This window comes from Thalassophryne amazonica, chromosome 1 (assembly GCF_902500255.1).
Source record: "Thalassophryne amazonica chromosome 1, fThaAma1.1, whole genome shotgun sequence".
NCBI classification, from domain to species: Eukaryota; Metazoa; Chordata; class Actinopteri; order Batrachoidiformes; family Batrachoididae; genus Thalassophryne; species Thalassophryne amazonica.
Window position 1 is genome coordinate 157,453,563 of NC_047103.1, and position 21,623 is coordinate 157,475,185.

Here is a 21,623-nt window from a genome sequence, read left to right on the forward strand (position 1 = left end):
CCTTTTTTCCACCATGTTGGCTGAGGGAGGTTTTTATTTCTTGTTCAGTGGTTCTCCAGACATTAGAGTTCTAAAGCAGGAAACATTCTGCTCAGCCACCTTGATGAATAAACCTACTGGTGGTCTGTCGTTTGTTGAAGACCAGCTTCGACAATATGTCAACATTTTTGACACAGGAGGTGTTTAGTTGGTGAGTTATGTAATATTTTTCCCCCATGTGGTGTTTGAAGATGCTGGGAAATGGAGGTTTAAACAGCTTTAGCTCTTTGAAGTGACTCACTTCCAAGTGAGCAGGGCTCTTTGTGCAGGATTTAAAGGGTTCACGTTGTGCAAATTGGCTTTATTTTCCCTTTGCAATTGAAAGCTTTTAGAAAGTTCTATTTTATAGCTTCCCAAAGTCCCACGGTTCCTTGACGATGCCCATAAGGCATTCCCCCATGTAACCTGAGCTGAGGTCATGCTTTTATTGTGCTGATAACCAGGGCCAATGCTAGCCATTTGGGTGCCCCAAACACAAATGCTTTGTGGTCCCCCCCCCAATGAACAGAATTAATTTCCAGTAATTCAGAATTTGTCAGTGCAGTTCTCTTTATTTCCAAAATAACTTCTCAATTCTCAATATTAAATTAATATTGATTTAATATTTTAATAATAGTTGAGTAATGTTTTAAAAACAGCTGCAAATAAATAATTTTGCATTACAATGGCACCAAACATGACAAGAAATAAATATAAAATTTAAAATAAATACCACCACCATTATTAAAAAAAATTGATTTGTGTAACCACTGAACATTAGAACATTAGAACACTGAACATTGTGTAGACTGAACATTACACTGAACTTTGTAAACACAAAACAAAGTACGAGGTCTATTAGAAAAGTATCCGACCTTATTATTTAAAAAAAAAAACATATGGATTTGACTCACGTGTGATTACATCAGCCAAGCTTGAACCCTCGTGGGCATGCGAGAGTTTTTTCATGCCTGTCGGTGACATCATTCGCCTGTGAGCACACCTTGTGGGAGGAGTGGCCCAGCCCCCTCGTCGGAATTCCTTTGTCTGAGAAGTTGCTGAGAGACTGGTGCTGTGCTTCATCAAAATTTTTTCGAAAACTGTGAGGCACATCCGAGTGGACACCATTCGACAAATTAAGCTGGTTTTCGGTGAAAATTTTAACGGCTGATGACAGATTTTGGATTGTTTCTATCGCTGTAAGGACTTCCCACGGAGCGGGACGTCGCGCAGCGCTCCGAGGCGATGTCGTCATCCTGTTTCAAGCTGTAAACCTCCAAATCTAAGCCTCTGTTGACCCAGGATGTCGTGAGAGAACAGAGAACTTTCAGAAGAGGTCGGAATCAGCAGTTTATCCGGACATTCCACTGTTAAAGGAGATTTTTTTAATGAAAGACGTGCGGATGGATTGGCGCGTTGGCTCGCAGCCGGCGCGGCGCGCCCGCCACAGGAAAAACACCTCCATTGGAAGCCTTAAGGACAAGTTGGAACATGCCCTGCTGTTAAACAATTTCTCAGATACTCACTCAACTGAAAGCCACCAAAAGCCGCCTGGATTTTAAAAATGGTTATCAACACGGAGGTGTTTTTCCTGTGGCGGGCGCGCCGCACCGGCTGCGAGCCGACGCACCAATCCGTCCGCACGTCTTTCATTAAAAAAATCTCCTTTAACAGTAGAATGTCCGGATAAACTGCTGATTCCGACCTCTTCTGAAAGTTCTCTGTTCTCTCACGACGTCCTGGGTCAACAGAGGCTTAAATTTGGAGGTTTTCAGCTTGAAACAGGATGATGACGTCGCCTCAGAGCGCTGCGCGACGTCCCGCTCTGTGGGAAGTCCTTACAGCGATAGAAACAATCCAAAATCTCTCATCAGCCGTTAAAATTTACACCGAAAACCAGCTGAATTTCTCGAATGGTCTCCACTCGGATGTGCCTCACAGTTCTTGAAAAAATTTTGATCAAGCACAGCGCCAGTCTCTCAGCAACTTCTCAGACAATGAAAATCCGACGAGGGGGCTGGACCACTCCTCCCACAAGGCGGGCTCACAGGCGAATGACATCACCGACAGGCGTGGAAAAACTCACACATGCGCACGAAGGTTCAAGCTTGGCTGACGTAAAAACATTTGAATCAAATCCATATAGTTTTTTAAAAAATAAAACGGTCGGTTTCTTTTCTAATAGACCTCGTATTCAAGTATTTAGCCTTGTAAAAACACATGTGATAATGTGCAAATTTCAAGTAATATACATAACTTACTGAAGAAATTTACATTTATCAAGTACAAATAACTGCACAACAGACTTTACTCAACCAAGGAACAGGAGATTCATCTTTTTTCTTGACCAATTGGCCTATATTTCTTTTACATTGCTTATACCTATTAACATGCATTACACAAATTTTAGATATATCATTACTAATAACCTTGTAAAGTATGGAATAGTGGTTCACTTTAGGGTGGGAGCACTACAGCTAGATTCCGGCCAGAGAATCACTTTATTTATTTTTAATTTATTTTCATTTATATAGCACCAAATCACAACATGGTTGCCTCAAGGCACTTCAGACAAGTAAGGTCTACCTTACCAACCCCCAGAGCAACAGTGGTAAGGAAAACTCCCTCTGAGGAAGAACCCTCAAGCAGATCAGACTCAAAGGGGTGACCCTCTGCTTGGGCCATGCTACTGACACAAATTACAAAACAACTTTCTGCTTCATCAAAAGTCTGGCAGCAGCATTTTGAACCAGTTGGAGATCCCTAATGCTGGACTGCGGTAAACCAGAAAATAGAACATTGCAGTAGTCCAATCAAGAAGAGATAAACGCATGGATCCGGGTCTCAGCATCAGCAGGACCATCAACAGGATGGGATGAATCATCGCTGTATTTCACAGGTGGAAGAAAGCAGTCCTCGTAATATCTCTAATGTGGAGGTCAAAGGACAACATAGGATCAAAAATTACCCCAAGGTTCCTCGCTTTGTCAGTGTGATGTATGACACACGAGCCTAGGCTAAGTGTTAACTGGTCAAATTGATACCGATGTGTCACTGGACTAAGAACCATCATTTCAGTCTTATCAGAGTTTAAAAGCAGGATGTTGCCAGACATCCAGCTTGTCACTGATGCAAGGCAGTCTTCTAAGGATTTTATGTGGATGAGATTACCAGCAGTTATCCACATGTATAACTGAGTATCATCAGCATAGCAGTGAAAGCTAACCCCAAAACGCCGTAATATGTGCTCAAGGGGTGCTGTATAAAGGGAGAAAAGCAGGGGGCCTAAGACGGACCCCTGTGGAAATTTCAAGTCACTAAGGTTAGAGGTAGTGTAATTGTACAAAAAACTGTGAGAACGACGGCATTTCTGGATATTGTTAATGTATGGCTTTCACTTTGCATGGTAGAGTTTTAACTTGTACTTGTTGATGTAGGGATGAACTGTGTTAAACTGACAGTGGTTTTCTGAAGTGTTCCTGAGACCACACGGTAAGATCCTTTACACAATGATGTCGGTTTTTAATGCAGTGTCACCTGAGGGATCGAAGGTCAAGGGCATTCAATGTTGGTTTTCGGCCTTGCCGCTTACGTGTGGAAAGTTCTCCAGATTCTCTGAATCTTCTGATTATATTATGGACTGTAGATGGTGGAATCCCTAAATTCCTTGCAATTGAATGTTGAGTGTTTGGCTCTCACAGCGTGCACATTCTTTCAGTCGTTGCTGTATGCAAATAGTTGTAGCAACAGGTGTGCGAAGCATTCGAGTAGCTACGATTTTACAGGTCTTGCATCATGCACACTTCATGCGCAGTTTGATCAAATTCGTACTATGTGTGAAGGGGCTCTTATCAGTAACTCCTGTGAATTTTCTGTGTACTAAAGGTAGGCTTTACAGGTTTTCTATGTCAGTAACATTTTATTGAGTCTTAAAGTAAATACATATGAAATTGGTCACTGGATCCTTGATATCTGGACATAAATAAAAATAAACAAAATCTGTAGTTTTACTCAAAAGCATTTCCTTTCAGACATTAATGGCATGAATGTCACTCCATACCTCTGAACTCAGCCAGCTGCGCTGCAAGTCAACATCAGTGTAATTCATAAATTCATAAAGAACACAGGACGTCTCATTTTGGGAGAAAAAAAAAACATTTTAATCTGTTGTAGTTTGTTGTCTATGTATACAATGTTTGGAAAGAGGTGTCATTTGATTTAAACAGTGATTCGCTTTGAAGTTTTTAATTCCAACCAGACTCTAACTTAACTCGACAGAGAGCGGCGCAACGTTTGCAGCTGTGTGAACGGAACGGAGGACGATTCTCGTTTGTTGTTCACAACAAGACAAGAGTCCCAGTTAGTGATTTTAATCTGCACAAAAGTGACTCACAATTGACATTTTTAAATGGCTTTGACAGGGGTTAAGAAGCAGACTTGTTGCTTCTGAAAAGCAGTGAAGCAATGAACCAACAAAGCAGTTAGTCAGAGCACTGCTTCATTGCTTCAAGCTTCAAAGTGGAGCTGTTACAGAAGCGGTTGATTACAGAGCTGCTGCAGGGTCTGCGTTCAGCATAAAGAAATGATCATTTTTCCGATAAAACACCCTTAAAAGCACTGGCCACTCTGAATGACCGATAAGGGAATTGTTAAGCAAAAAGGCTATTGATGTCGGTGGATCGAATCATTTCTTAATGATTCTTGAAAAGAACCAGTTCTCGATACCTATCCCTTGCGCCCCCTTGAAGAACTCTGGTGCCCCCCAGGGGGAGCGCGCCTCACAGTTTGAAAACCACTGGTCTGGAGTATCAGTCTTGCAGCAAATATTTGAATCTAAATGAATTTCATTGTATTTTCAGTGCATCCCCTACCAAGTAACTGTCAAATGATGTTTTTCTTTTCCCAAATATGGGACTGATAGTCAAAAATATCATTAAAATGCATAGTTTTATGTAAAACAGTATCAAAATTTTCACTGGCCTGGCAGTTGGCTATGGGGAGCCCAGTAAGATTTCTTTTCATGGTGCCCAAAGTCCCTGGCAGTGCCCCTGATGCACAGCACCAGTGCCTGCTCCCAAAATTTACTTGTTTAAAATAAAGGGGTACCAATATTTCTGGCCAGGACTGCACTTTTTTTGTCTCAAGTATCAACAGTGTTGATTGTTGACTCCAGTTCACGTGTCAAAGAAAATGGAATTATGTAGTAAATATTCATGATTACGTCAGCCAAGATTTCACCTCTTGGTTGGATCTATATGCTTTCCTGGATTTCAGGGAAATGTTTTGAAATTAATTGAAAGTTTTTAGAAATTTCATAAATTCTAAACTGACCAGCTCCTTAACTTGACTTTATATTTCTGACTAAAAGTGAATATACAGTAGCATAAATTCCTTTTTATTTAGACATGAGAATGCCTAATCATGCTTATTAAACTCCATAAACTAAAGGAATGATCAAAATCAAAACATTCTGCCAGCTATGACAGCAACCGGCTAAATGGCTGCATGTGAAGTATTATATACTTAATCACTGACTTAATTTCTCCGCCAAACCGCTGAGTGATCTTAAATCTGTTTTACTGCTGAAGCTGCATGAGCTGGTTTATTCAGCTGCTGCCATTGATGCCTCAAATAAAAAGAACCAAAAAAGAAAGTTCCCCATGTGCCTTGGGTATTTTACTGTCTGTTGAAAAGCTGTGCATGGCTGTTTGACACGTCTCTTCTTTGTAAATCCTGTTAAATTTGGCTTTTTGATAGGTTTTGTGTTAAATTCAGACACACAACTGGATGTGAATTGAAGTATTAATGTGAGGCTGGAAGAATTACAAATCATAAATGGATTTTTAAAGCAATAGATACGACTACATTGTTACAGAGACCCCGAGTTCAATCTCAAGGTACTATTGAACCGATCGATGGCTTGATTTTAAAGTTATACAGTAGATCAGTTGAGTTAAGCTGACAGTTTGTCGGTGCTATTTCTGATAAATGTTCAAAGGCTGGTGATTTTATTTCCATTGCTTTAAAGTGAAAGGAGCAGCAGCTCGGAATGCTGTATCTGTTTTTGTGCCAGCAGGAACCCCAAAAGTGTGACATATGTCCAGGGCTGGACTTTTTGGTCCAGACTAGCCCACCATTACAATCCCCGTGCAGATACTGTGCCATCCTGCTCCCCGTTGAAGTACATATAATCACTCAAACCCTTAATAACAGTACTATACTGAACAATGTCCCTTTATATTCTGGAGCCTTGAATAAAGTAAATGTTGACTACACAGTATGTTGCTCACTTGCTCTTAAGAAGGATGCTGGAGAAAGGATTTAAGATTCAAGAGTGTTTATTTATCATTCACTCACTCATAGGCGGTGAAACTGTCATGGCATTGGCAGGCTGGCATGGGTGAAATAATCTGTGGGTGGGCTTTGGGTCTCTGGTGAGATCATCTCCTGTGGAGATGATGTACTGGGCCTGCTGCTGCCTGTCACAAACCAGGACATGAAAAGTAGAGGAATAGTGTGGAATACGTTTGAGCAAGATTACATGCAAAAAAAAATGAGTGCAGATGCAATCCGAACTTTGACTAGTTGGCTTAAGTATGGAAAACAATTGGATAATGATCTGAACAATGGTCAAACACCTTTTACAGCACAACATATTATATAGCCAATAAAGCATGACAAAAGAGGAAATACTTGCAATTTGTGTACTGCATCATGAGTAATATGTATACAAGTGTTTTATTGTACAGATGTTGGTAGTATGAGATGAGATGAGATGATGAGCGATGAGATGAGATTTATTGTCATTGTCTTTGCACGAGTGCAACAACAACGAAATTACGTTTACACTCCAATTACCTCAGACAAGATACAGAAATTTATCCACAATTATTACTTGTTTACTGTAATAATGGCACACATCAGAATTATAGACATCACATATACATTTGACATTGTTTATGTGCACTAAACTTGAAGCAGTCCGTCATCCGAATTGAGGTAAAGTGGGTGAAGGCTGCAGCAGGAGCGGCTCATGCCGCCCATCTTGGGGAGTCGGAGGCTGCAGCAGTAAAAACTGCGCTGCCTTCAAGGTGGCAGGGAGGAAGCCAGGGTGAGGGGAGTGGAATGCGACTGTCCTTGCCGGAGTCCCAAGCTGGAAGTATACTGGTTAATATATCTGCCTTCCAAGCAGGTTGATTCCCAGCTAACGCATTTGCTTCTCTTGCGTCAGACTGGCGTCCTGTCCAGGGAGTCCCCCACCTTGCACTCTATGACTGCTGGGATAGGCTCCAGCCCCCCACAACCCTTAATTGGAGTAAGTGGTTGAAGATGAGTGTGTGTGTGTGTGTGTGTGTGTGTGTGTGTGTGTGTGTGTGTGTGTGTGTGTGTGTGTGTGTGTGTGTGTGTGTGTGTGTGTGTGTGTGTGTGCGCGCGCGCAGGTGTTTTATTGTAACAGTAGTTGATCAGTGTTTTAACTGTATAATGTGAAACTGTTTACAATAAATCATAAACACTGTCTGAAAAAAATACGTAAAACATACATATTTGTTATCCTGTTAGATCAATGTCCTTCATGAACAAATTGGACTCTGGGCACAAAGAAAGGTGCGTGTTGACACTTTAAACACTTTAACGCTGGTGACCTGATTTGGGGAATGTCATTATAGGTAGAAATGATCAAAAATTGTGAAAATAGCAGATCTATAGGCTCAAACCACATCACATTGCAACATGTGAGTTGGAAGCTTGTCGATCATCTGCAGTTACATGTGGCATCCTTTGATGAAAGTATAAAATAGTGGTTAAGTGGTTAATTATTAAAAGCAACTAATCAAAAAAATCAGGATATGAATATGGTGTGTGTTTTCCAATACTGATAAATAAATAAACCGGGTAGCTATCGGCCCATTTATTGATTGGCCCACCGGGAAAAATCCCAGTACTCTTAATGGCCAGTCCACCTCTGCATATGTGACAGAACTCAAAAATAAAGTACTGCTCACAGTGTGACAACTTCTACATGCACAGACAGAGAATTCTGGGACGTTGATCCCAAACTTATTTAACAGACAGCAGAGCATTTTTGACTCTTTAGTTGCTCGAATGTATTAATTTTTTGGCTAATCTGTTGTCATTCCTGGAGGCCCAGCATTGTCACAGGGTGCCATCCGGATGCTGAGCAGCGACACGTTAGCAGCCCTCCAGCTGTAAACGTCGAAGTCCTTCTAGCAGGGATTATGTCAATGTGGCTTGATTTTTTTGTCTCTGGGTCACTGCCTCAAAGGAAAACCTTAACATTGTTATGTCGCTTATCTGCCATTTTTCATTTTTTGGGGGGAAGATATTTTCAGCATACCTGCCGTTAAGTATCCAAATGTATACAACAATCGACAATGGAGGTACCAAACAGAGGATTTCTCAGATATCGAAAGAATCGGCACTAAATGTCAGGTTCGGTAAAGGAGCAAAAGCTTCTTCCTAAGCTTTCCATTTTGCAGTCACACAGGGAGGAATTCATCATAGCAGAGGCAGAGATAGAAATCATTCTGCACAGTAGTCTACCAGTACTCTGCTGCTGCAGCTTGCTTTTTTTTTTATTATTTGTTATCAGCAGTGTGTGAAATACAGCGTCCCTTTAATAGGTTTTTCATAATTGGAGCAAGTTGGCTGAACCTGTCATGCAGGTTCTCCCTTCACTCACTTTCTGTGAGACTAAAATGCTTAGTACACCATTGGTGCTCACATATTCACAGTTCAGTCAGTTAGTGGAAAGAGACCAACACCTTGTTCATGGTGCAGTTCACCTGGAGGACTCCTAAATGGCAGGTGATTTGTTTTATGAACATTTCCTTATAAATGCTCCAAAAATCAACATTTACTGAGGAATAGAGAGGGTATTAGACAACATGAGAAGGTGGGATCCACCCAAATGCATTGGATGTTGTCATATGCAGAACATGTAGTGACAATTTTGTTACCCTTATAAAGTTCATCACAAGATAGAAGGTACAAATACAATATATTATTGTGTATACACACAGGGGTATCACATAGGGGTACCATTTCTGTACCCAAATGTACATTAAACCAAAAAGTACCCTATAATGTACTAACTGAGTTACCCGTTCTATGCACAGATAATAAAGAAGAATTTTAGCCATGTCATTATATATTTCATGTCACTTTAGTTCAGGTGTAGTAAGATGCATTGCAGTGTGTGTATGTTGTCATCATTAATTTTCATAGAGCAGTTTGTGATTTGATAAAAGGTGATAGCATGTCATATCACTGCAGTGCTCTGGCATGCCGTACACAGCAGGTACATTTTAATTGGCAGCATGGTGGCTTAGTGGTTGGCACTGTTGCCTCACACCAAGAAAGTCATGGGATTGATTTTACAAATTTATTTAAAAAAAAAAAAAAAAATCACGTGTACATAAATATTCACACGCTCAGCTCAATACTTTGTTGATGCACCTTTGACAGCAATTACAGCCTCAAGTCTTCTTGAATATGATGTCACAAGCTTGGTGCACCTATCTTTGTGCAGTTTTGTCCATTCCTCTTTGCAGCACCTCTCAAGCTCCATCAGGTTGGATTGGGAACGTTGGTGCACAGCCATTTTCAGATCTCTCCAGAGATGTTCAGTCAGATTCAGGTCTGGGCTCTGGCTGACCCACTCAAGGACATTCACCGAGTTGTCCTGAAGCCACTCCTTTGATATCTTGGCTGTCTGTTTAGCGTCATTGTCCTGCTGAAAGATAAACCCTTGCACCAGTCTGAGATCAAGAGTCCTCTGGAACAGCTTTTCTTGCAGCATGTCTCTGTACATTGTTGCATTCATCTTTCCCTCCAATCCCGACTAGTCTCCCAGTTCCTGTTGCTGAAACACATCCCCACAGCGTGATGCTGCCACCACCATGCTTCATTGTAGGGATGGTGCCTTGTTTCCTCCAAACATGACGCCTGGCATTCACACCAGAGTTGAATCTTTGTCTCATCAAACCAGAGAATTTTGTTTCCCATGGTCTGAGAGTCCTTCAGGTGCCTTTTGGCAAACTCCAGGTGGGCTGCCGTGTACCTTTTACTAAGGAGTGACTTCCATCTAGCCACTCTTCCATACAGGCCTGATTGGTGAATTGCTGCAGAGATGGTTATGCCACCCCCTGCCCAGGAGAGAGGATGGAGACAAGCGAGCAGTTATAATGAGGTTTGTCAACAGAAAACATAAAATGGCATTGTTAAAACAGGGACGGAAACTCAAAGGAACAAACGTATTCATCAATGAACATCTGACCAAAAGAAACGCAGACATCGCCAGGAAAGCTCGTTTCTTAAAAAAGCAGGGAAAAATTCAACAGACATGGACATCCAACTGCAAAACATTTATCAAATTGATGGAACCCAGAACAAGCGAAGGTTATGGTAATCAGGAACATCGAGGATCTGGACAAATACGACCAATAAGGTATGAGGACACAAACACATCACAACACCATGACACAGACCAGAGGAACCTATTCATCTACTACCTATTCATCTACATCTGGAGACAAGAAGGATATAACTCAAAGGATTGCTGATCATGGAAAAGTAGAACTGAGAACATTTAAATACACAGACCACAATGTACTGGACTTGGAGCACGATATAGACCCGGACAATAATTTCTTCTCAAATATCAATGACAGTTGTTGCTATTATACAGATGAACAGTTTAATCGGATCATTAGAACGGATAACAAATTATCAATAATCCATTTCAACAGCAGAAGTCTATATGCAAACTTTAACAACATTAAAGAATATTTAAGTCAGTTTAAAAAAATATTTAACATAATTGCTATTTCAGAAACATGGATCAATGAAGATAAAGGAATGGATTTTGAACTGGATGGATATGAATTTAATTGTGTAAACAGAAAGAATAAGAGTGGAGGAGGAGTGGCTGTGCATGTGGATAAGAACATGGATTATAAAATAGTAGACAATATGACAACTGTGATTGATAACTTATTAGAATGTATAACTATTGAAATATGTGAAGAAAAAAGCAAAAATGTATTAGTCAGCTGTATATATAGAGCACCAGGATCTTGTATTGAAACATTCACTGACTGTATGGAAAAAATGTTCTCAAAAACTAATAAAAAAACTGTGTTCATTTGTGGTGACTTAAATATTGATCTGCTCAATCCAAATAAGCATAAAATAACAGATGAATTTATCAGTATAATGTACAGTATGAGTTTATATCCAAAAATCACCAGGCCAAGCAGAATTACATCCCATAGTGCTACCTTAATTGATAATATATTCAGCAATGATATTGAGAATAACACTGTGAGTGGATTATTAATCATGACATTAGTGATCATCTACCAGTTTCATCGTTTATAATAGAAACCATCGGCGGAATCAGCCAGAGGAGAAAATAAAATACAGGCGAGTGCGGACAGAGGAAAACATGAACACACTAAAGAAGGATTTACAGGAGCAAAACTGGGAAAAGGTATACAGTGAAAGTGATGTTGATAGTGCATATGAAAACTTTTTTACAAATATTTACATCATTATATGATAAAAATTGTCCAATTAAACAAGACTACAGAAAACAAAAAATCCAAGCTCGACCATGGATGACGAAAGGGTTACGAAATGCATGTAATAAGAAAAATACACTGTATAGAGAATTCATAAAACTAAAGACTAAAGAGGCAGAAAATAGATATAAGAAATACAAAAATAGATTAACTAATATTATACGGGTATGTAGGAAGGAATATTATAGTAACATATTATATAATAACAAAAACATTATTAAAGGAATGTGGGATATATTAAATAGCATTATCAAAAATGGTAATAAAAAACAGAGTTACCCTCAGTATTTCATTGATAATAATGTCAAGAAGGAAAATAAGGATGGGGTAGTCAACGGTTTTAATAATTTTTTTGTAAATATTGGACCAAGCTTGGCAGAAAAAATTCCCGATTCCCAACCTGAGGATTGGGATAATAATCTCATAGAAAGAAATCCCTGTTCAATGTCCTCACAGCAGTGGATGGAAAAGAAATTATAGACATTGTGAATAATTGTAAATATAAAACATCTACCGATTTAAATGAAATTGATATGGTGGTGGTAAAACAGGTCATTGAATGGATTGTAGAACCATTAACATACATCTGTAACTTATCATTTCAAACCGGTAAATTTCCCAATCAAATGTAAATAGCTAAGGTTGTGCCGCTGTATAAGACTAGGGATAGACACCACTTCACAAATTATAGACCTGTTTCTTTGCTTCCACAATTTTCCAAATTATTAGAAAAGTTATTCAATAAATGATTAGACAAATTCATAATAAACATAAATTACTTACTGATAGTCAATATGGATTCAGAGCACATAGTTCAACATCACTTGCATTAATAGAATCAGTTGAGGAGATTACAAACGCCATAGACCACAAATTACATTCAGTTGGAATATTTATAGACCTTAAAAAGGCTTTTGATACAATCAATCATGACATATTAATCAATAAACTTGAACAGTATGGGATTAGGGGGTTGGTGTTGCACTGGGTGAGAAGCTACTTAAGTAACAGAAAACAGTTTGTGAAGTTGGGGGAATATACATCATCATGCTTGGACAATGCTTGTGGCGTCCCACAGGGGTCCAGTATTGGATCCAAAACTGTTTCTAATTTATATAAATGATATTGTCAATGTTTCCAAAATATTAAAATTAGTATTATTTGCAGATGACACAAGCATTTTTTTGTTCAGGGGGGGATTTGCAGGAGTTACTGAGGAGGATCAGTATAGAAATGGGAAAATTGAAAATATGGTTTGACAGAAACAAATTATCATTAAACTTAAGTAAAACAAAATACATGTTATTTGGCTATTGTAATACAGACATACAGGTTCAGTTACAAGTCGAGGGGTAGATATTGAAAGGGTACATGCAAATAAGTTTCTGGGGTGATAATAGATGATAAGATAAACTGGAAGACTCATATAAAACATATACAAAGTAAACTGTCAAGAAGCATTTCAGTTCTAAACAAGCGAAACATATTCTGGACCACAACTCACTCCGCATTCTTGACTGCTCACTGGTTTTACCATATTTACAGTACTGTGCAGAGGTATGGGGTAATACTTATAAGGTACAACACAATCACTATCAGTAATGCAGAAAAGAGCTATAAGAATTATTCATAATACTGGCTATAGAGATCATACAAATCCACTATTTTTACAATCCACATTCTTAAAATTCACAGACTTGGTTCATTTTCAAACAGTACAAATTGTGTATAAAGCAATAAACAATTTACTTCCAGCAAATATTAAAAATATGTTTTTTAACAGATCAGGGGATTACAGTCTGAGGGGGAATTTAATTTAAAGCATCAGTGGGCACGAACAACATTAAAAGGTTTCTGTATTTCTGTCTGTGGGGTGAGGATGTGGAACAGATTGGGAGTGGGGCTCAAGCAATGTCCAAGCATGAACCAGTTCAAACAGCGGTACAAAAATATGTTTTTTTCTAGGTATAGGGAGGAGGAAGGGTAATGAGGGTTAGGGTGTTTTTGTTTTTTGCTTCGGCTTGTAAATATATAGTATTTTGTATGTAAGTAGTATGTGTAGGTGTATATTTATGTTTGTGTATATGTGTGTGTATATATATGTATATATGTATATGTATGTATATGTGTATGTATGTTGATGTGTGTATGTATATATATATTGATATCGGTTTAGGTGTGTAGGAATCTATGTGTATATGTGGCAAAGGGTATTACTGGTTGTGGGGAAGAAGGGGTAGGGATAAATAAGCTGATGCTTCACCCTACCCCTTTTCGGACATGTTGGGTACACAGTAGGAACTTTTTTGTTGTTGTCTTTACTGATCTTGTAATTGTTGTTGTATCAAATGTTCGAAAAAAACAGTTTTCATTCATTCATTCATTCATTTCATTCATTCATTCATTCATTCATGGTTATCCTTCTGGAAGTTTCTCCTTTCTCCACAGAGGAATGCTGGAGCTCAGAGAGAGAGATCATCGGGTTCTTGGTCACCTGCCTTACTAAGGCCCTTCTCCCCCGATCACTCGGTGCAGACAGGTGGCCAACTCCAGGAAGTTCTGGGTGGATCTGAACTTCTTCCATTTATGGATGATGGAGGCCACTGTGCACATTGGGACTTTCACAGCAGCAAAAATGTTTCTGTACCCTTCCACAGACTTGTGCCTCAAGACAGTTCTGTCTCAGAGGTCTACAGACAATTCCTTTGACTTCATGCTTGGTTTGTGCTCTGACATGCACTGTCAGCTGTGGGACCTTATATGTAGACAGGTGTGTGTCTTTCCAAATCATATCCATTCAACTGAATTCACCCCAAGTGGACTTCAATTAAGCTATTGAAGCATCTCAAGAATGATCACTGGAAACAGGATTGACAGGGTTCACATTGTCATTATGGGGTATTGTGTGTGGAATTTTGAGGGGAAAAAAGTATTTCATCCATTTTGGAATAAGGCTGTAACATAAAATGTGGAAAAAAGTGCCCTACTGTGAATACTTTCTGGATGTACAGTGAGGCAAATAAGTATTTGATCCACTGTCAATTTTGCAAGTTGTCCCACCTCCAAAGAATGGAGAGGTCTGCAATTTTTACACCTCAGCTGTGAGAGACAGAATCTAAAAAAAAAATAAAATCACATTGTATGATTTTTAAATAATTAATTAGCATTTTATTGCACGAAATAAGTATTTGATCACCGACCAACCAACAAAAATTCTGGCTCTCACAGACCTATTAATTTTTCTTTAAGAAGCCCTCTTATTCTGCACTCTTTACCTGTATTAATTGCACCTATTTGAACTTGTTACCTCTAAAAGACACCTGTTCACACACTCAGTCAATCACAGTCCAACCTGTCCACCATAGCCAAGACCAAAGAGCTGTCTAAGTACACCAGGGACAAAACTGTAGACCTGCACAAGGCTGGGATGGACTATAGGACAACAGGCAAGCAGCTTGGTAGAAGACAACAACTGTTATGATTATTTATTAGAAAGTGGAAGAAACACAAGATGACTGTCAATCTCCCTCGGTCTGGGGCTCCATGCAAGATCTCACCTTGTGGGGTAAGAATGATTCTGAAAAAGCCCAGAATGACCTGGTTAATGGCCTGAAGAGAGCTGCGACCACAGTCTCAAAGATTACATTAGTAACACACTATGCGATCATGGTTTAAAATCCTGCAGGGTACACAAGATCCCCCTGCTCAAGTCAGCACATGTCCAGGCCCGTTTGAAGTTCACTAGGGACCATTTGGATGATCCAGAGGAAGCATGGGAGAAGGTCATGTGGTCAGATGAGACTAAAATTGAGCTTTTTGGCATCAACTCCACTCGCTGTGTTTGGAGGATGAGAATATCCCCAAGATCACCGTCCCAACCGTGAAGCATGGGGGTGGAAACATCATTTTTGGGGATGTTTTTCTGCAAAGGGGACAGGACGACCGCATCGTATTGAAGGGAGGATGGATGGGGTCATGTATCATGAGATTTTGGCAAACAACCTCCTTCCCTCAGTAAGAGCATTGAAGATGGGTCATGGCTGGATCTTCCAGCATGACAATGACCAGAAACACACCAGGGCAACTAAGGAGAGGCTCTGTAAAAAGCATTTTAAGGTCCTGGAGTTGCCTGGCCAGTCTCCAAACCTGAACTCAATAGAAAATCTTTGGAGGGAGCTGAAACTCCAAACCTGAAGGATCTGGAGAGGATCTGTATGGAGGAGTGGACCAAAATCCTTACTATAGTGTGTGAAAACTTGGTCAAGATCTACAGGAAAGATCTGACCTCTGTAATTACAAACAAAGGTTTCTGTACCAAATATTAAGGTCTTTTTTGTATTGGATTAACAACTTATTTCATGCAGTAAAATGCAAATTAATTATTTAAAACGTCTAGATTCTTTGTAGGTGGGAAAACTGGCGAAATCCACAGTGGATCAAATACTTATTTTCCCCACTGTATTGTGGGTCCCTGTTTTCCTTTTGTGCAGCAGCACTGTTTTCCCTTTTCTCTTTCATACCACTGGGTAGAATATCAGCTTAATGTAACGTCAAATATGAAACACCTGCAGTAAATAAAAATACATGTTGCTGAGGTAGACGGTTTGATATACTCTGTCCTTCACAAATCAATGAGTCAAGCTGCATTAAAATTGTATTTTTTATATATTTCTTCTATTGAACAGCACTGTTTGGTTCGACATTTTTCCATTTATTATTCACACTAACGGTGTTAATGGATATTTCACGGGGGCAAGGGTGATGTTAACACCTTTTTTTAAATTCACACCATATCAGACACGGCATCAACAGTGAGCTCAGTCCAACATTTTCAATAATTAACATAATAACAGTAATTAATGTAATGGTGCAATTATAGTTATTACAAATTCTCAAACAAAACTTTGCATTTCTATTGGCTTCTAAAGAAAAACGCTCACTTACATTTACAAATCAGACTAAGAAGAGAACACACTCCATTTTCCAAACCTAGAAGGTCAAATTAATTCCAGATTTTATCTTTTCACACACAAATTCTTCTCCATTCATTCTCATTTGGATTTGAAATGTTTTAGATAATACCTTATTAATAATGTTCCCTGCAGAGCTCTTTTTGCACCATGCTTGATAAATGAGACGTTTTCCATTTAATATTTGCATGATGAAGGGCATCTGGGGCAAAACTGCTGGAGATAAGGTAATGATGAAAAACTGGTTTTACTACTTTCGATAAGAGTTGGACTGTATAGGGGTGGGGGGTCCAAAGGAGGGTGTTTTGATATATTTTTGAGCTGTTATTTATGTGTGAGTGACATTTTCTGCATACTTACGTATTTTTGAGATAAATGCATCAAAAGATGTTGAGAAACACTCCAGAGGGAACTGAAATGAAGAACATGAAAAACACCAAATGGACACGAATGTCAAGGCAGTACTGGGTTTTTGCCGTTTTCTTTTAACTTTTCCCCCCCTCTGGGAGAAGAAGACTGATTGTACAACATGCGTCTTATAGAAAAGAAAAAACAAAAATTTGGCGCAGAAGTTTTAATATATTTGGGTTTTTCTGAAATCAGCACAGGTTCGCTGCTTGTCACACATACAAAAGCAGAAATATCCAAGAAGTAACCCCAACCCTCATATTTGATCGACTGACCCTGAGCAAGTTTTGCCTTGACCAGCTTGTGGTAGCCATCAAGAAGCTTCTGGGCAGAACTGGTTGATTTGAATTAAATTTGTTGGTTTACTGGCACAGACATGATTTCAAAGCATTTTCATGGTGTTGAGGTCAGAAACTGTGGGAAGGTTGTTCCAAAGTTTAATGTTAACCTGTTTTATGCCTTACATGACCAACTTTAATCTGTGCTTGGGTCACTGTCATGTTAGAACACCTAATTGTGTCCGAATGTCAACTATGGTTCTGAAATGCCAGTCCTCAGGGACCCCAAACCTGCAAATGTTGCTCTCTCCCTGCTCTGCCAAAAGCTGATTAGCTCATTCAGGTGTGCCCAACCAATCAGTTGGGGATATAGCAAGTATTTCGAGAACATGTAGATTAAGGGTTCCTAAGGACTACCTAGGGGCAGCCCACCTGGATGGTAGCAGTCAAACACACCCAATTATATTTAACTTTATGCCTTGATAAAACTGAAACTGGTGAGTTACTGTGTAAGAGTTTTCTCCCTGTATCATTGTCATAAATGGAGAAAATAGCGAAATAATCTAACACCTGTTAATTTTGCTTGCCGGAAAAGCAGAGTATTGTAATCAGTCATGTGCGTGGGTGCACATCTGTCTGCCTGTCTGACTCTCCTCAATTTCCCTGAGGGAGTCTTCCCAAGGGATCAATAAAGTTCTATCTATCCATCCATCCATCCATCCATCCATCCATCCATTTTCCGCTTTATCCGGAGTCGGGTCGCGGGGGCAGCAGCTCAAGCAAAGCCGCCCAGACCTCCCGATCCACACACACCTCCCCCAGCTCCTCCGGGGGAACCCCAAGGCGTTCCCAAGCCAGCTGAGAGATGTAGTCCCTCCAGCCTCCTCCCAATGGGACGTGCCCGGAACACCTCTCCAGCGAGGCGTCCAGGGGGCATCCGGAAAAGATGCCTGAGCCACCTCAACTGACTCCTTTCGACGTGGAGGAGCAGTGGCTCGACTCCGAGCTCCTCCCGAGTGACCGAGCTCCTCACCCTATCTCTAAGGGACGAAACTCATCTCGGCCGCTTGTACTCGCAATCTCGTTCTTTCGGTCATGAGCCAAATCTCATGACCATAGGTGAGGATCGGAAGGTAGATCGATCGGTAAATTGAGAGCTTTGCCCCCCTACTCAGCTCTCTCTTCACCACGACGGTCCGATACAGCGACCGCATCACTGCAGATGCTGCACCGATCCGTCTATCGATCTCACGCTCCATCCATCCCTCACTCGTGAACAAGACCCCGAGATACTTAAACTCCTCCACTTGAGGCAAGGACACTCCACCAACCTGAAGAGGGTAAAGCACCTTTTTCCGGTCGAGAACCATGGCCTCGGATTTGGAGGTGCTGACCTTCATCCCGGATGCTTCACACTCGGCTGCAAACCGCCCCAGTGCACGCTGAAGGTCCTGATTTGACGAAGCCAACAGAACCACATCGTCCGCAAACAGCAGAGACGAGAGTTCTATGAAAGTTCTATCTAATCTAATTTAAAAAGATAACTAACAACCACCAACACTGGTGGGAATATAATATTACGTGGGCAGATATCTTGAGATGATTAACTTTTTGAGAGCATCTGCCAAAAGCAAGATGAACAAAATATTCTGTTATAACTCTGCACCCAGTAGGGCTTGAGAGATTATCTGAAGTTTCTATTGATCAGCAAAATATTTGTGGTTGATTGGTATAAGTGGTGTCATGGTGAAGTCATAAAAGGAAACCAGGCTTGTTGTTAAATTGTGTTTTTCATTTATACAGAAAGATCCCTCATTACTTACAGTGTGTGATCTAAGTGATTTGCAATCATTGGCTTTAAGGTTAAAATCTTCCCTGCTTATAAATGAAAGGTAGCTTGGGAGTGAGAGAATAATAATGATGGGAAATTGCATTACCTTTGAACAAAAAAGTTGCAGGATTCTAAGAAATAAATTACCATAGCAGATTTTTGTAATCAGAATATTTGTGCACAATCAAAAGCTTGAATATACAGCTAATGTGAACTACTGGACAGGGATACAGTAGTGTTCAGAATAATAGTAGTGCTATGTGACTAAAAAGATTAATCCAGGTTTTGAATATATTTCTTGTTGTTACATGGGAAACAAGGTACCAGTAGATTCAGTAGATTCTTACAAATCCAACAAGACCAAGCATTCATGATATGCACACTCTAAAGGCTATGAAACTGGGCTATTAGTAAAAAAAAGTAGAAAAGGGGGTGTTTACAATAATAGTAGTGTGGCATACAGTGAGTTTGTCAATTTTGTGGAACAAACAGGTGAGAATCAGGTGTCCCCTATTTAAGGATGAAGCCAGCACCTGTTGAACATGCTTTTCTCTTTGAAAGCCTGAGAAAAATGAGACGATCAAGACATTGTTCAGAAGAACAGTGTAGTTTGATTAAAAAGTTGATTGGAGAGGGGAAAACTTATACGCAGGTGCAGAAATTATAGGCTGTTCATCTATAATGATCTCCAATGCTTTACAATGGACAAAAAAACTAGAGACGCGTGGAAGAAAACGGAAAACAACCATCAAAATGGATAGAAGAATAACCAGAATGGCAAAGGCTCACCCATTGATCAGCTCCAGGATGATCAAAGACAGTCTGGAGTTACCTGTAAGTGCTGTGACAGTTAGAAGACGCCTGTGTGAAGCTAATTTATTTGCAAGAATCCCCCGCAAAGTCCCTCTGTTAAATAAAAGACGTGCAGAAGAGGTTACAATTTGCCAAAGAACACGTCAACTGGCCTAAAGAAAAATGGAGGAATATTTTGTGGACTGATGAGAGTAAAATTGTTCTTTTTGGGTCCAAGGGCTGCAGACAGTTTGTGAGACGACCCCCAAACTCTGAATTCAAGCCACAGTTCGCAGTGAAGACAGTGAAGCATGGTGGTGCAAGTATCATGATATGGGCATGTTTCTCCTACTATGGTGTTGGGCCTATATATCGCATACCAGGTATCATGGATCAGTTTGGATATGTCAAAATACTTGAAGAGGTCATGTTGCCTTATGCTGAAGAGGACATGCCCTTGAAATGGGTGTTTCAACAACACAGTGACCCCCAAGCACACTAGTAAAAGAGCAAAATCCTGGTTCTAAACCAACAAAATTAATGCCTTGCAGATGTGAAGAAATCATGAAAAACTGTGGTTATACAACTAAATACTAGTTTAGTGATTCACAGGATTGCTAAAAAAGCAGTTTGAACATAATAGTTTTGAGTTTGTAGCGTCAACAGCAGATGCTACTATTATTGTGAATACTCCCTTTTCTACTTTTTTTACTAATTGTCCAATTTCATAGCCTTAAGAGTGTGCATATCATGAATGCTTGGTCTTGTTGGATTTGTGAGAATCTACTGAATCTACTGGTACCTTGTTTCCCATGTAACAATAAGAAATATACTCAAAACCTGGATTAATCTTTTTAGTCACATGGCACTACTATTATTCTGAACACAACTGTATATCCCAGTGTGCATCAGCTCTCTTCTGATTTATTTATTTATTTTGTACCTAGCTGAGATCACATTTATTTGGACAGGTCAATATGGGTGTCCGTGCAGATTGAGGGGCCAGCCTCAAGTTGCCGTTCATTCGGAACTGCAGTTCATTGCACTTCCACATTGGCTTCATTTTTCAGTCCCAACTTTATGATGAACATTTTCACATCTGCAAAACCACAACTTACGATTGCACAGTAAAATGATTGAACACATTTTTACTTGTTGTCGACAGAACAACCCTGAGACTGAAGCAATAAAATGTTCCCAGACACTCTTCCCCAAAGTCAGTGTTTTTCTTTTCGATTTTATGCTGTGCTACTTTTCAGCTTCCTGTTTAAGGATTTAAGTACAGTGCATTGAGGGGAAAAGCAATCCATGATTCATGCGGCATGCTCCGTGCACTTGACATGCACAGCATTTTCAGGGCTTGGTAAGAGCATGTTATCAGGTTGAGGTGAGCCAGGAACAGCCCCCAGCGGCACACTTTTCAGCACTCATCGTGGCGCTCACTCAGCGTCAAAGCGGGACCGAAGCAATGTCTAAGAGGCATCCTTCAAAAATCCATATTTATTTCAAGTCAAAAGGGTGGAACACAAAAAAAATCTTTTACAAAGTCTGGGCTTTTTTTGTTTGTGTTTTTGTCGTTGTCCTCTTTGACGAGGAATCTGCACAAAATAGGCTTGAGGGTTTTTTTGGAGAGGCGGGGATTGTACTAAAACAGAGTACGACAGCCGTGTGTAAATGATCTTGGCCTACACTGTCAGAGCCAAAGTCATGCATCAGCTCTGTG

General features: G+C 40.0%; 1 protein-coding gene across 1 annotated transcript in view; it reads left to right on the forward strand.

Annotated features, from left to right (window-relative positions):
* The window catches only part of LOC117516211 (neural cell adhesion molecule 2-like), a 1,113,624-nt gene that overhangs the window by 931,047 nt on the left and 160,954 nt on the right, over positions 1-21,623 (forward strand). The gene's annotated exons all lie outside the window — the stretch shown is intronic.